Genomic DNA, 15,859 nt, shown 5'->3' with positions numbered 1-15,859 from the left:
TGGCGGGACACAGGGCAAGCTGCCTGAAGGTGGGGAGGTCCTGCGAGAAGCGGGATGGATGGGTACCTTATCTATTTGCCCACCTTATAACTCTCCCTCCTCAGGAAAAAGATGATGGCAAGACTAGCTGTTATTTTATTTATTAACCACATTATTTTGTGAGATTTCGGGAGGTTTACAACAGAATAAAACCTAAAATTCATATTAAAATATAAACTTAAATACGTTAAGTTATAGCATTAAACAAAATACCAACAGTTGCCCGCTCTCCTATCACGGGAGAGAAAGAGGAGCTTCCAAAGACCGTCCGTTGCTGCTTGGCCACTGGGTTCAGACAGGGAGGCCAATAGACCCGATGGTTTTAGGCTTCAGCCATAGGTCTGGCAGAAAAGCTCTGTCTCACAAGTCCTGTGGAATTGTCTGAGATCCCGCAGGGCTCTGATTTGAGTTAGCAGGGCATTGCACCAGGCTGGAGCCAGGTCCAAAAAGGCCCTGGCCCTGGTTGAGGCCAATTTAATCTCCTTGGGGGTGGTGATCCTAAACAGATTCTGCTGGCTAGATTTTAATCCTCTCTTGGGGACTTAGTAATGTTAATCATACCAGTCTGTCAAGAGGTGCCATCAAGACAAGATCCAGCTAACTGGTGTCCAGCATAATCCAGGCAAGGCAGCTCTCCCAAGAGGCAAGGAGCAGCAAACATGTGGCCTTCATGTGGTATGAAATGGCCAGTTTAAGGGATGACAGCAGCTTAAAATTCTCCTCCCCCTCCAAGAGACAGACCAAGGCAATTTGCCTGATGGCTCACAGAGCTCAGGATGGTTGGGAGAAATGCCGTTTCCTGGAGAATAAGGAGAAATATATATTTTAATGGGCAGACGGGCTCTGTTAAGCTTCTGATAAGTAATTCACTATGTGAGGAGATCTAATAATCATTCAAAGAAGGCTATAGCCTAACCGATCTGATGCCAAGGAATTTGGGCAGCTTGTATGATCTCAAGTGTCTCTTCCTGAATTACAGAGTTTCAGGCAAGGCTGCCGTAAAAGCATGCAGCTGGGAAACACAGCAAAATCCTATAGTTTCCACACTGGAGGTGGTGATTAGCCATGGACCAATGAGGTTTCTTCACCTTGAGGAAAAGTTGGAACAATTGTAACTATTGGATACCCTTCTTCATTCTTAATTATGGCAGAGCTTGGCAAACCAGTGAGTTTACTGCTTCCATTTTGGTATTCTGGATAACTGGCACCAGTGAGCCCCACTACTTCACACCTATAAGTGCTATCTGAAGCAGAGTTATACCCACTTAAATCCCTTGAAATTAATGGGTGCAATTCTGCAACAGATGACACTGCTGCTCTTTCATAAATAGAAGATGTGCCATAACACAACGTTATGCTCCCAGGCCTCCTGCTTGCCAGGGAGCGAGAGAAGGCCGGCTGGCAGCACTCCAGGATGGGCACGGTGCTGGCCCTAATGCCCCAGCCTCCTGGTCACTGGGGAGTAGGGGTGGATGGCTGGCCATGCTCTGCTACAGACACAGTGGTGGGCCTGGCAGCACAGCCCCAGTGGCTGAGCCACCACATTCCCAAGCCGGCGAGGAGTAGGGGAGGCCGGCCAGCCATGCCCCACTATGGGTACAGTACCAGCCCTGGTGGTCCAGTCCCCATGGCTGGACCACCATACTCTCAGGCCTCCTGGCTTCCGTCTAGTGCAGGCGCAGTGCTGGCCTTGATGGCTCAGCCCCAATGACTAGACCGCTTTGTTCTGAGGGAGCCACTGTACCACACGTTAGTGTGGTACAGTGCTACAGAGTCCCAAAGCAGCCATTTCTGCCTGAGGTGATGATCTTTATAGTCTGAAGATGACCAGCAATTCCAGGAAATGTCCATGCCCCACCTGGAGGTTGGCTGTGCCTGGTCTGGATATATTCCTTGAGGATTGGAAGTAGGGCCTCAAAAAGATATAATGCCTCTGCAGCCACCTAACCAGCCACATAGCTACCCCTGACCTATTTCAGGTCAAGAAAACATTGCAGAGAGGAGGTAAGGTTGCCAGAGTGGTGTAGGTTCGTGTTCTGGAATTCTACACTACCTAGGTATGCATATACCTGTATACCTAAAGCAAAACTACAGCAGCCACACCTTCCACTAGGAAGAGCATGAGGAGTTCCTTACAATAATGTTGTATTTCAATAATAATGATGTATTTCAAATGAGTATGAAATTTAATTACAGTCTAAGAAATCACACAATGTAGGACTATGGCCGAGGGAGCTCCGCAATCTAGCACAGAGAATATACTGAGCTAGTGTGGTACAGTGCTTAGGAGAACCAGGTTCAAAATAGTCACTCAGCCATGGAAGCTTGTTGAGTGACCTTGAGCCAATCACATAGTCTCCCACTAACTAACCTCAAAGGGATAAGATGGAGGAGAGGAAATGATATTAGCTGCTTTGGGTTCTCATTAGAGAGAAAGGTAGAGTATAAATGATAAAAATGAATAATAAAATATAAATTATAATGCTGGGATGCCAAACCTATTCCTACTGCCCAAGGTAAACTAACTTGCCTATTCTCTTTTTCAGGGAACTTGAGAAGATGGAGCCAATTAGAATGTGGAAGATGAGCTGCAAATTATTTTAAATTAAACTTAAAGTTTAATTTAACAAATTTCTATCCCTCTCCCCTGAATGGGACTTCAGGCAGCCAACAACATACAAAATATGTCCGATAACGCAGTAAAAAAGATACAATAAATAAACTTTTAAAATATGAAATAAAGATCTATCCTAGTTCAAATCTAACCCCTGTCAAGCACGGTAGGATGCATGAAGAAGAAGAGTTGGGTCTTATAAGCCACTTTTCTCTACCCGAAGGAGTCTCAAAGTGGCTTACATTCGCCTTCCCTTTCCTCTCCCCACCACAGACACCCTGTGAGGGAGGAGAGGCTGAGAGAGCCCTGATATTACTGCTTGGTCAGAACAGCTTTATCAGTGTCCTGGCGAGCCCGAGCTGGTTATATGTGGGGGAGCACAGAATCGAACCCAGCTCGCCAGGTTAGAAGTCCACACTCCTAAAGACTACACCAAGCTGGATGATAAAAACCCAGATGGATCATAATTTGCCAGCTGCCTGATGAATCACAATCCCAAGTGCTGCTCCTGTAGCACCTAGAGAGGCACGTATGTCTTCAGGTAGCTGGTTCTCCAGGATGGAGGCAATCACCGAGAAGGCTCTCACAAGGGAGGCAGTTTGAGACCAGTGACTTTCAATAAATTCTGAGTTAAATTTGGAGAGGATGGGGAGGATTATGTCGGGAGAGGCAGTCCTGAATGTACAAGAGGCTCAGGCCATTTAAGGCTTTAAAGGTAAGGACCAACACTTTGAATTAGCACTGGAAACTAATTGAGAGCTGGTGCAGCTGCTGTAGGATAGAGGCTACATGCATTGACCAGAATGTTATTGTCAATAATATGACAGCTGCATTCTGGACCACATGCAATTTCCAAAGCATCTTCAAAAGTAACCCTGCATACAGCACATCACAATAGTCTAGTCTTGTGACCACTGCATGAATTCCCGTGGAGCCAGTTGGCAGGCCTGGTATAGATCGTAAAACAGCCTTTGTCACTGAGGACACATGTTTGTCCATGGAGAGCACAGAATCAAGTCACACCCCAGACTCCTGACATATTTGACTGAAAAAAGTCAGACCCCATCATGGGCTGGTAGATGTGGCCTTCGCAGTGGCCTGGCCTTTTCCAGCCATGTACTTTGTCTTTGATTTAGCTTCAGCCTACTCCCACCCAGCTAGTCTATCCATGCATCCAAGACTAGAATTCCAGCCACTGATTGCCCTTCAGATAAGAGGTAGAGTGGGGTGTCATCTGCATATTGATGGCCCCTCGCTCCTGACCTCCTGACCATCTCTGCCAGAGGGTGCTTATAGATGCTATTACTGGGGAGAGAACTGACCACTCCACCAGATATTACCCATGGGGACAATCTCTCTTCACACACAATTGCCCTCTGGGACTGACCCTGGAAGAATAAGGACAACCAGTTCAAGTCTGTATCCCTCTCTCTCTGACACAAACACACACACACACAGGCTACGTTGTTGACCAGACCAAGTGGACTAATATGTCTAAAGCAGCTGCATGGAGGTATAGCCAGAGGTAGTCAACCAAAGCCATATTGGTAATGAAAGCTGGCCAGAAGCCGGCTTGAAGAGATCTAGGGCAGGTGTCTCATCCAGAAATACTTGGAACTGTCCAGCCACTGCTTATTACATATTACAGAGAGCCAGTTTGGTGTAGTGGTTAGGAGTGCGGACTTCTAATCTGGCATGCCAGGTTCGATTCTGCACTCCCCCACATGCAGCCAGCTGGGTGACCTTGGGCTCGCCATGGCTCTGATAAAGCTGTTCTGACCAGGCAGTGATATCAGCGCTCTCTCAGCCTCACCCACCCCACAGGGTGTCTGTTGTGGGGAGAGGAATGGGAAGGCGACTGTAAGCCGCTTTGAGCCTCCTTCGGGTAGGGAAAAGCGGCATATAAGAACCAACTCTTCTTCTTTTTCTACTTTTCCAAGAACTGGAAGATTAGATTCTGGGTGGTAACTGGGCAGGTCCCTCAAAAATGTGTGGGAATTGCAATTTGGTGTGTGCATTCTAAGAATTCCCAACTATTTCATAGAATTACAATTCCCAGATGCTTCTTTGGGTTATCTCCAAATTCACTTTGAATTCATCTCATGGCAAACTTGGGGAGCACAACCTCAGCATGCACATCAGAGGACATAAATAGGACTAGCTAGCTGAACAGACACTGGAGTAGTTGTGGATCCTTTACAGATATTTACAAACATCTCCTTGTTCAAATTGCCCCCTGGACTCTAGGAATCTATTAATTGTTTCTGGAATGGTGTTAGTCAATTAACGAGGAACAGTCCTTAAGTTTACAGACTTTGCTTAGACTTTTGTTCATGTACAATTTGCTACATTTCTCATTTGACATCCTTTTCATACAGGCTATTGATACACAACGGTAGACCTGCACAATACTTTGGTCATGATGCAAAGGAGTCTTATTGTAACTGTATAATTGCATGAGGATTACTTCTTGAGCAATTTAATCAATGCAGATATGAGCTGGTGTACAGCAGTAACTTGCAGGGAAAAATGAACTAAAAATATGAACTGAAAGCAGGGAAACTGCAGATGTCCTAAATTAGAAATTAATTTTAGAAAAGTTGAATCAGAGTACAACAGACACAGTAGAATGACAAGGGAGAAATCCAGCTCTTTTTAGAGAGTTGTAATCTAAATTTCAGCATGAGGGAAACAGTTGGAAATTTATGGATTTCCCCCCCCAAGAAAAAAGATTTATGAAATTATGGTGAAAGCCCAAAGTAGTTGGATAAGACATATGGCTGTGAGGTCCCTCCAGGCCCCTCCTGGCAACCATGAGGGGATGGGGGAGGGCCTTACCAGGAGTGGGAGGGAGGTACAGGCAACATTACCAGTGACATAGCTATATGACCTCCAGTGCACACTGTAGGTGATGTCATCATGGTGTAATATCAAGGTGATACACTCATATTTGAGCAAAATGACATATCCATGTCACCAGAAAGGTAGCCTGGGCCTCCCTCTCTTGCCTAGTAAGTCCCACTATTTTGGGGGGGGGGGCATTTGACAATAAGAACAGTTAAAATTTTGTGGATGGTAGGCATATATCAAAATAGTCACAAGATCTTGTATGAAATGAAACTCAGATGTGGTAGACTGAGAATTTCTGTGAACAGACAAGCAAGGTTAGAATCATAGAATCATAGAATCATAGAGTTGGAAGGGGCCATACAGGCCATCTAGTCCAACCCCCTGCTCAACGCAGGATCAGCCCAAAGCATCCTAAAGCATCCAAGAAAAGTGTGTATCCAACCTTTGCTTGAAGACTGCCAGTGAGGGGGAGCTCACCACCTCCTTAGGCAACCTATTCCACTGCTGAACTACTCTGACTGTGAAGATTTTTTTCCTGATATCTAGCCTATAGGTTTTTCAAGGGAGTTTCCATATATCTAACTCCTGACCTCAGGGGTAGCAAATGATATTGGAGAAAGCCTTTCTGTTAAAGTTCTAAACTTTACAAAATGGAAAACAGCAGCCGTCTTTGTATCTGCCTGTCATAATCTTGTGACTTTTTTAATTTTTGGAGAAACATTATTCTAATTAGATCACTTGTTAATATTGACTTTTGGTGATTGAGGAAAATAAAAGATTTTATATCCAGTTTTTCACTCCCACTCTTCATCTATACCTAGGAAAAAAATGGCTGTCTGGGGAAAGGAAAGAGAAAATTCCAAAGCCAAATCTAACCTTCCCCTTCATTAGAGATAGTTTAAAACTGTCCACTGGGTACCTTTCAGCCTCATTTTGCTTGTTTTTCTCCTCCCAGAGAGTATCCTGTATCCTGCAACATTCACCCAGAGTGTACAAGAATGCTGAGTTGTCGTGTAGGATTTTTACCTCACACTTGGGAGGTATTAGTTGATAACATCCACCTTGTTTTGGATTTACAGCTTTAGCATATTTCATGGTGGAAGTATTTTTTTTCCTTACCATCTGCTAAGATTAGCACTCTAGTGGTGTAATAAATTTACCTCTTCAGCTCCCATAGTGTAGTCTGGAACTGACTTACACTTTACTCGGCCTAATTGAAAATAGGCGAAGATAAATGACGCACTTTGAATTTCTCTCTCAGATGTACCATTGTTCATTACTACAACAAGGGAATGAGCAGATCTGATAAGAAGATCAATTGTTCAGTAAAACAAAAGTTTCCATGGTGAGACTGTGGTACCGACAGCTGTAATTGTCTACGGGTAACGTGTTTTTTTAAAAAAAAGATCTCAATATTGGCATCGTAAGGAATGCAAAAGTGTTTTTAAAAAATCAGCACCCTTATTTGTCCTTAGTTTCTTGTGGGAAAAAGAGGTGGAGCCAAAGGAGTAGTATGTGGGTCATAGCTTAGAATACCCAATTAAGTTTAGGCTGCCAACTGCCTAGGGGGGGAAACCCTGTATGTTCCCATTCCTTTAAAAGAGGCCTGATAAGAGGAAATAATGTTTTGCTTCTTTTTATATCACTTATTTTGCACTTATTCATTTATTTGCTGGACAAGGGTTTTAGTTCTGTCCTTTTACATTTCGTTTTGTAGATCTCTTTGTATTATATATACCTGTGTAGTTTTTATATTAAGTTTAAACAATATGACATGTATCTCAGTATATCTACATCTCTGAATTGTCAATTCTGTGGCTATTTAAACTCAGGGACTGGAGCCATGTATTGCTACAAACCTCAGAAGACCCTAAATAATGGAAGCATCATCCATAAGTTTATAAGGCAAATGCTTTCATGTGGCTGCTGCTAGGCAACCACACCAATATTGTCAGTTGAAGCCTTGGTTTCTCTAAATATATGGCAGGACACGGGACAGGGCTCTTTCCAGGGCTGCTTTAGCCACTGAAGAATGACTCATGGGGTCAGATCTGGCAGCAGCCACTGGACAGGTTTGTTTGTTTGTTTGTTTATATTTGAATTTATTGACCACCCCTCCCAGGCATGTTGGCTTGAGTCGGTTTACCCATAAAACATAATAAAACTTACACGAATAGCAGCGTAACCCCATAACTTCAGTCCCAAGCCAGACCCAGATCCCCAGCCACCTACCTTCCAAGATGATCTCATGAGGACCCTAGCAGCCACATTTGGGCCCAACTATAATTTCCGGGTCAAGGATAAGGGAAGACCTATGTAGCGTGAGTTAAACAAATCTAATCTGGAAGTGACCATTGCATGGATCACTGTGGCCAAATGCTCCGGAGATAGGTAGGGCATGGTGGCCTGGCCTTGTGCAGATGGAAAAAACATGACCTATGATCTGTGCCTCCATAAATAAGGAGGCATCAAAGATCACTCCCAAGTTCCTGGAGGAGGACACAGCAACAAGGTGTACCCCATCCAAGTTCCTGGTCCTGTCCTCTTCTGCCCAACCACAGGATCTCTGTCTTGGAGGTAAAGAGTTTCAGCCGACTCTGCCTGAGTTATCCAGACACTGCTTCCAAACATCTGGCTAATGTTTTCAGGGGGAAGTCTAGCCGGCCATCCATCAGGAGATAGAGCGGTGTGTCATCTGCATATTGGTGACAGCCCAGCCCAACCAGCGGGTTGCTACTAATGTGACTTGCATGACTCACTGAGGCCTGGCTGCTTCAACAGTATCCATTCACAAATTCAGTATGTTGTAATGGTTAGTGCTGGACAAGGATCTGGGAGACCCGAGTGTAAATCCCTATTCTGCCATGGCAGTTTGCTGGTTGACAATAGAGCAATTACACAGTCTCCCCCTAGCCTTCTTCACAGAGTTGTGTTAACTATAAAGTGCATGTAAGCTGTGTTGGGTACCAACTCTGGCCAGGTAGAAATAAGTCTAGTTAAGATGAGGGGGAGGATAAAGGGTGGGTTGGTTAGGTAGGTAGGTAGGTGGGAAGGAGAGAAGAAAGCAGGGAAAAGGGAGGATATGGGGTTTGCCAGACGGTAGAAAAGGAGATATAGCAAGAGGGGGGGAAATGCCCACTGCATGTCCCCACCACACAACTAGGTCCAGCCCCAAGGTGGCCATCATGCAAACTGGCCAGACCTTTCCTAAGGAGAGGCTGCCAGAAGTAGGGAAGAAGGATAAACTGAAATGTTGGGGAAGATAAAGATGGGGAGAGGCTATGGGGGTTTTCAGGAAAAGGAAAGAAACAATAGTTGGAGAAGGGGAAATGAGAAACCCCTCCAAGGCCTAATGGGTCCTCTGTTTGTAATGTGCATGCTGATTAACTAATGCACAACTAATGTTTGTTTACATATTTATTTATCGTTTGCCTTTCTCGTTGTAACTCAAGACCAGATACACAACTAAAAACAAGGCAATTTAAAGCATGCAACCATCAATGAATAAAACTACATTACATAATGAGAGGACAGGGGCACTAAAAAGAGTGAAATGATATAGTACAACAGTATAGTACGAACAAGTAATGCAAATAGAGCTGAGTTGCAAAACTGGAGAACAATGCAATAAAACAATGTAATATATGCAAGGAACAATGCAAGGAAAATTGTCTGCATGTATAACTATGCCCTTCTGAACAATTCCATCTTACACACATATCCCCCGCCCCCCAAAGAAAAAAAAAACACAATCAGTGCAAGGAAACAGAAAATGGTGTGAAAATAAAGATTCCTTATTCCAAGGAAGAAATGAAACTAAAAGTGATTTTGGGGCTGACACAGGAAGGATGAAGCTTTTGATGGACTGAAATCTGCACTCAGCTGTAACTTTCATACCTTTTCATTGCTGCAGATGTAATGGCTGCTAGAGAGACAGTTCCTGGGGAGGTTCGACAATGGTCACACCTTCTTGAGACCCTTGGTTGGCCACTAGTTTTTAACTGGGGCTGTTTTTGAAATGAGCAAATCCTAAAGGAACAGCAAGATTAATGTCACCTATATATCACAGCTATATTCCTAAAAGCACCTTTCAGAGAATAAACCCCATTAAATAGCATTATATATGCCCAAAGAGGGCAGGAAAACTCTTGCCCCCCCCCCCCCCATGGGCCCTTCCTACTGCCAGTCAGCTGGGTAACAGGAGAAACTTGGAGGGGAAATAGAGAGTAGACATAAGGTTACCGACATACTGACATCATTTCCTCTGCATCACCAGCAATGTTTTAGTGATTAAATAAACCTCATGTCTTACACCATGGAGTTTTGATTAATGCTGGAGCATCACCAGCAATATGAGACTTCTCCTGGCTGCCAAGACAAGGCACTTAGGTCCATTTATGCACAGGCCATAATGCCCACGCTGGTGGTGGCAGCGCTTCGGGGAAAATCCCCAATAATGCTCGCCACCACCAGCGCAGGTGCGTACCAGCCCAGGGCTACGGAAGGCCCAGGTTAAGCAAACACGGGAACTTCTGCAACTTCCTGGGTACGCCGGGGGCCGACAAGGGCTGAGGCAGGCCGGCGCTAAGCATAATCACCAGCGCTGGGTCTTTCGGCCCACCCAGGCTCAACCTGCGGTATCCCTTCACCGCATGCCCCTGCGGGCTCCATAGAGCCGCAGAGCTGGCAGGGGCAACCCCCTGCCCCCACCAGTGTGTGTAGAGGGGGGCTGGCCCCCCACTCCCCCCGGCCCCTCCCCACCTCCCCCCGCCACTTCTCTTACCTTGGCCAGCAGCGATCCAGCCCTCCTGGCCCCGGCATAAAGCACGTGCGCGCTATGCCAGGGCAGCCCAGCATGCCCTGCCCCCCTGTGTACACGGGGAATGGTGGGGCATCGTGCCTCACCACAATGGCATAGCAGCAGCGCGGGGTAGCTGCCGCCATGCATAAAAGGTCTTAGTGTGGACATCAAGACAGTTTACGCACTGGGAATTTCACTGCCCCAGCTCCCGTGCAGGAGTATAAATCAGGGGTGGATGAGGTACACTTTTTTTTTAAAGGATTCCCCCTCCCCCCAAAAAATGTCTGATGAGTAATTGGAAATTTTTGGGGAACACACACTTCTGTGAAATATTTTTTCTCTGGGAATAAGTAAAGGGGTTTCAAAGACAAAGTTTTCCCCTCTCAGTATCTGTAGCATAGGAAATGTTATGAAAGACAATCTGTAGCACTGAATAACAGTAATTCTTGTGTATATCATAGACCTGTACAACATGTCTCCCATGTTTGCTGTTTAAATGTGAATAATACAGAAATGGGGAATGGTAGAGGACAGGAAGGCCTGGAGGATCATTGTCCATGGGGTCGCGATGGGTCGGACACGACTTCGCACATAACAACAACAACAATACAGAAATGAATATGCTATAGAGTCTTTCATGATACCAAATAGGCTGGCAGACCTATTGTGACAAGAGGTGACCGTTTCAGTCATCATAATACACTTTCTTTTGCTTAAGACAAATTATTTTTTTTTCTAATTTTAATGTTTCCTACCTCTCAGGTGGGAAATTTTAAGATGAATGTGCAGCTCAGGGCACAGTTGGCCAATGTCAAACCACCTCTGCCTCTTGCCTTGACAACTCTACCGAATTGGCAGCAGCTTGACAGCACTTCTCCCCACCACAGGGTGCAGAAGTCTGACATTCTCGCCCTCAAGCATAGTGAGGCTTCTACATTCCATAAATATGAATAAATCTTTATCTTGATGGCCAACCCTTACTGGACACTCAGGGCAGGTAACAACACAATGTAACAATCAATAAAAGTCTAAAATCATGCATGAATATTCAATAAATTATTTTATATTTCAGTAGCCCCCAACTACTTTAGGTTGGGGGGGGTCAGTTCCTGGGAGGGCCAATCTTCCCTCAGTTTTCAGTAGTGTGGCCAGCGTGTTGTTCGGTTTGGGCCTCAACCATAGGCCTGGTGGAAGCTCTGTCTTACAGGCCCACAGGGCCCTGGTCTCTCTTGGCAGAGCATTCTACCAGGGCAAATTCCATATTCCAAAATTCGAAATCCCATAAATATTCTAAAATACAGTATTAGAATAGTTAGGAAGAAATGTTCTAAAAATAATAAATCCCATAAATATATAAAAATAATATGCTGAGTTATGAACTGTGTTTTGTGCTTCAATGTAGTAAAATGACTGTAGGTTTGATAGGAAAGTAAGCATTAGAATTTGTGGCAGATTTCCCAGAGATCTGATTGGCATAAATAACTTGGGGGAAAGTTTAATACTGTACAAAACAGCAGAGTTTGGGGAAACATTTTTATGAGGGGATTAGAATTGGTCAAATGTAACAGTCCAGGAGGGCACCTTTATAATGGAATTGGATTGTAGTATACTGCAATGCTTGTTCTAGGTATTATTCTACTTCCACTGCCTTATCTTTTGGCTTAGTTATTCCAGTTGCTGCATTATTCATAATATACTTTGCCTTAGCCACATTTTTCCCACATTGTCTTTTAATTCTGTACTATTGCAAGGCTCATTGGACGTCTTGTGCGCTATGAGTCCATTGTTTTATTCACTAACCAGACTTGAGCCTCAGCAAATAGGACAGGCTATAGTTAAGTCAAGTAAATAAATAAAATTTCTGCTCATTATGTGGCTATTCTAGTGTTAAAGGCTGTTCTTAAGTAATAGCAACTGAAGGGACTGGGGATTGCATGACCCATGGCTTAGAGCCCACAGAGCATTTCCACTGATGAAAGGATTTCTGTCAGCAAAGTTAGACTTCCTCTCCTCTCCCATCCAATGCAGCCTAAAATGATGCCTGACCCCTCAGAGGCATCATGTTTGAGTGGTATTTTGGTCTGGAAAGGGAGAGTGGGGGCAAGGAAGTCACGCTACACTGGTGGAAATTTCTAGCAGCTAGAATAACCAGGCACATCTTGGAACTGATGTGAGATTGAGGAAGTGACCTCATAATGATAACATCACTTCTGGTGCTACTGTCAAGTGATGTCATTGTGCCAGGAGTGATGCTCTTGCCCTTACCCCAAAAACTCTGTGGTTTGACCTAGGTTCCTGAGAGGAAAGATAAGACCCTTAAGCAAGTACAGGACCAAACTGATTAGCCTTCCCCTTGAGGCAGCAAACACTGAGCTACACTTCTTGAATGGTCATTTGCAGCTGGGGGTGGAGTCTTGACTCCAATTCCTGGAGGAACAAGTCCTGTTGTAAGAGATGCCCCTTGCTAGGAAGCTCCTTTGCCTCTTCTTTAGCAGCTGGTGGGGGGGACCCCAGGGCTGACTTTGTCCCAGTCCTGCCCCAATGAGGATCTCTACAGTACACATTACTTAACCACAAAGAGATGTGATGAGTTTTGCCCATTATCCTCTTAAACGCATGAGTATTCTTTATCCTAAATCAGGCCAATATCAAGGTCAATATTGCCTGCTTACATTGGTAGCTGCTCTGTCAGGCAGACACCTTTGAAATTACCAGTAGCCTTACCCTTTTTAACCTGGAGGCGGGATGAATTAAAGCCGGGGCCTTCTGCAAACAAGTCAAGGTAGCCATCTGCCAAGATATGGCCCTTTTACTGGACAAGGACCATCAGCCTCAGTCCTTCATAGCAACCAGATTCTCCTTCCAGCCTTCAAATCAGCACTGGCCAGCTGCCTTTCATCCTTTAGCAATGCCGTCCCAAACCCCACCCCACCCCACTTGAGCCCCAAACTCTCCTCTAAAGTAGCAATTCTGTTTCTGGATTCGATTGTGCAATCTTAACACGCGCATACTTGTGCTTCAGCACTGCGCATGGCTATTGTTATGGCCTCTGTTGTTATCCCTGTTCTGAGGTCTGTTAACAGAAATTGGTATTGTATCTAAAACAATTGCTGTTATTAACAGGTTAAGCTGCTGGGATGTTGAGAGAGAGACTGCCCGGCTTTTAGTGCATTTTGTTGTAATTGTCTCCCAGATGCCTTGTCTGAAATCAATTCAGGTTCAAAACTGGCTAGAATTGGGAGGTCAAGGCTTTGGCAGACTAAATATTTTATCTTCTGCTCATGTCTGGAGCTTTTAAAGAAGCAGATCGGGGGCTCTTTTCTTGTCTCTCATCTGGACAAAGATGATCAGGCTAACCACTCCGCCCAGGTTAGGACGAGGTTAAAATCAATTATAATCAATTATTAAGAATCTTCTGTGGCCACACAGCTTAAAAGATTTTTTTTAAGGTAGCATCGCTGGTTTCTGAAACACGAATGTCGAAGTTGCTTGCAAAATGCATTTGTTATTTCAGAGCGACCACTGTTACAGCAAATACTTTCTGCAATAGTAATAAATTCATAGCCATCCTGCAACATTATCTCCCAGATTCTCATGTTTCGGAATATATAGAAAGACCTCAAAGAGAGACAGAAAGAGAGCTAAGAGGGGTGGAGAGCGCAGGGTTGGGGAAATAATTTTTGGTCCTCGCATGAAAAAAAGGAATCTTGTTATTGTGTCTGAACCATTAGACACTAGGGAGCGATTTATAATTTGGCAAGCCCAGTTAGTTTTTCAAGATTTTATGCCAATTTTACTCCCTTGCTCACTATCTAAATGCTAATTTTACAATATGGTAGTATGTTCTTCCTCCCCCACCCCCGCCCCCGCTCTCCTTTCTCGGAGTTCTGTACTTGAGTCCTAAAATATATTTTTTTAAAAAATGCATACATGCATATATCTTCCAGTCCACAGTGTTTTCCTAAGGCTGTTAAAAATATCTTAAGTCGCTTCCTATTAAATTAGGGACGGATGAGTTCCCCGACATTACATCTTCGGCGCTGGTGTGCAAGCTGCAAACCGGCCCCTTCCCCTCTCGCCTGACAATTGCTGCCACTGCTTCTTTTATGGAGTTTCAATTGATTGCTTTGCCCTTCTTGGGAAGGGTTCTTCTTTAAGCTTCCCTTGGGCCACCCTCATTTTCTCCTGCCACTTGCTTTCCGCTTTAACAGCTACTCCAGGCACCTCCTGTGCTAAGCTCAGAACAACCTCTCCCCAGTGTATCTAGTGCTTCCTTCTCGGGTTACCCAGTGTCCTTTTCGAAACACTCAACAAGTATTTATATATTTAGGCATTTATACCCCACTTTTCTCCCCAATGAGGGCTCAAAGCTGCTTTGTTTTCCCCCTCCTGCAGTTTATCCTCACAACTATGGCCCTGTGAGGTCAGTTAAAAGGAGAGAAAATGGCGGGCTCAAGGTCACCTGGCAAACTTATGTGGCAGGCGAGTGCTTTGAAACTGGGGCTCCTGGAACCTAATTGGGTTCTCTATCTACTGCACCACGCCGGCTCTCACATCTGTCTGGATATGTGCAAACTGCCATAGTTTCCAAAGGGGCAATGTTTTTGAAGAAAAGTACAGAAGTACTTGGGGGCTTGTGCCGATTGCCTTTTCCATGTGAAGGGAATGTTAATTTTTCAAAAAGCATCATTGTACAGGGCAGGGATGGTCAAACTGTGACCCTCCAGATGTCCATGGACTACAATTCCCATCATTCCCATCATTGGCAGGGGCTCATGGGAATTGTAGTCCATGGACATCTGGAGGGCCACAGTTTGACCACCCCTGGTATGGGGTATTATGCTTGCACAATTGCAAATCCTTTCCATTTCCCACTTTGAAACAGTCCCACAACTCCAATGTTAAATTAAAACGTAAAGCTAAAAAAGACACAATTTAGTCTTAGTGCTATGCTCTGCATAAAAAGAAACAGCTCTTTGGATGCCATCGGGCTTTCTTTGTGTAGCGGCCTGGTGCTCCAAAGCCTCTTCCACTGGCATAACAGCATTTTTGGGAGTGGGTGTAGATTACAGGATACATGCCAGTGCCTCTGAGGAAGTACGAAATTCCTAAATTCCTTTTTTTTTTTTTAAGCCAAAGCACAAACTATTTGTTGATGTATTGGAAATATGTTTCTTGCCCTTCTGTACCATTTCGGGTTCTGAGGTTGGCTTGTGGTAAACTAATCTGACACAAGTAAAAGTAAGCAATAAAGTCAGCAGGAAGAGCGTGAAGAAGCTGCGGGCAATCTTAGCATCAGAAAAATATCATCAACGGTCCAGTTTGTGCTTTTTAAAAAATGACACAACTATTTATTGAGCACCTTTAAAAAAAAAATAAAAACACCCAAAGTTTTACAAAAAAAAGTTTCTTTTAAACAACTTCTTGTTTGGCACCAGTGTGCTGCTGAGAACAGCATTGGAACAATGTGGATGGGATAAAAGAAGTGCTGAGACACCTGGAAGCAAGGAGAGGCTGTCACCACAATGCACAGGAAATGAAGTCACCAACTTGGA

The sequence above is a fragment of the Paroedura picta genome, chromosome 1, assembly GCF_049243985.1.
Source record: "Paroedura picta isolate Pp20150507F chromosome 1, Ppicta_v3.0, whole genome shotgun sequence".
Lineage (NCBI taxonomy): Eukaryota > Metazoa > Chordata > Lepidosauria > Squamata > Gekkonidae > Paroedura > Paroedura picta.
This window is presented reverse-complemented; position numbering follows the sequence as displayed.